Here is a 1,269-nt window from a genome sequence, read left to right as displayed (position 1 = left end):
GCCCACACAGAGGCCTCATTGGCTATATTCTGGCTAGACTCCACCCCGACACTCTTTTTTTTTCAGGGTCCATCCAAAAAAAGACTGGGATTCTTTATTTAAATCAGCACACTCACATTCCTCAAGGCCCAGACCACACGGTGGGCAGCCCTCCTTCCTCTGTCCCCTCTCACCGCCACCCCTTAGCCACAGCAAGGGGAATGGAAAATGAGAAGTCTCGAGGCCCGCTGCTACGGAAGGCTTCCCGGAGGCGCGGTGAACGTGGTCCAGCTGTGGCTGGAGTGGCAGCCGCCACAGACCCCTCCCTCTCAACGAGGCTTCTGCAGCCACAGCTGGTGGAAGGCAGGCCAGCGCAGCATCAGAAGGCCGGGAGGCAGCCCCCTGGGCCCCCAGCCCAGGAATGCAGTGAGGGCATAGAGCCCAGTGGGAGAGAGAAAAGGAACTGGGGGCGGGGGCACCCCCCACATTTTGGTCCCAGGAGAAGAGGCCAGCTGGTCCAGTTTGAAGCAGCGGTGGGAATGTATTAGTAAGTATGGGGAGAGGCCACCATTGGGCACCTCCAGAGGAGACAGGCCAGGCTGGGCCCCAACCCTGGCAGAGGGCTCTGGGGGCCCTCAGGGGCTGTCACTGCTGAGCACAAAATATTTCTATATATTAACTATTCACAGAGGGCCAGGCGGGGGTGGGGCAGGCTCAGAGGATCTGGCGTGGCATCCTGTAGCCAGTCATGCCTGCCTGAGATGCCCCGTGGTTGGTGCCCATCTGCAACCCTATCACGTTTTTTTGCCCTCTTGCAGCTGGTTGTCTGAGAAGCTCCGTGGGTTCTCCTTGGGTTTCTTAGGAAACCAGTTGGGGTCTCCAGAAAAGAGCCCATCGTCCCGGGCTACTGCCAGGCCACCCCGATTCATCAGCGTCCGTTGTACACAGGCCATGTTCGTTGCTTCCCAGAGGTCCACAGTCTGGAAAGTGTCCGTAGTGTTGATGCCACAGCGCTCGGCTGCTTGCAGGAACTGGGAGATCTGCTCCATCTGCTTGAAGGCCATGGTGGAGGCCTGGATCTTCTTCACCAGGCCCTGGCCCTCAGGGTACAGCGCATTAATGAGCTCACAGAGCACCGTGCCATCCTTGAGCCAGTTCTGGACGTTCTCCCGGCCAGGCTGAGGCCAGCCCACATCCTTGCGGCACGGGGTGGTAACCCACTGGATCAGGATGTGTTCCAGGTCTGGGTCGTACTGTTTCTCAATCTTCTGCTGAACCTCCCGGCTCAGG

At 58.9% G+C, this 1,269-nt stretch overlaps 1 pseudogene; it reads right to left on the bottom strand.

The window, feature by feature from the left end:
- Window positions 1-693: 693 nt before the first annotated feature.
- The window catches only part of LOC101661536, a 941-nt pseudogene continuing 365 nt past the window's right edge, over window positions 694-1,269 (bottom strand).

The sequence above is a fragment of the Echinops telfairi genome, unplaced genomic scaffold, assembly GCF_000313985.2.
Source record: "Echinops telfairi isolate 266 unplaced genomic scaffold, ASM31398v2 ScPeMD7_655;HRSCAF=1070, whole genome shotgun sequence".
In the NCBI taxonomy this organism is placed as follows: domain Eukaryota; kingdom Metazoa; phylum Chordata; class Mammalia; order Afrosoricida; family Tenrecidae; genus Echinops; species Echinops telfairi.
The sequence above is the reverse complement of the archived record's forward strand: the minus strand, read 5'-3'. Positions and strand labels throughout refer to the sequence as shown.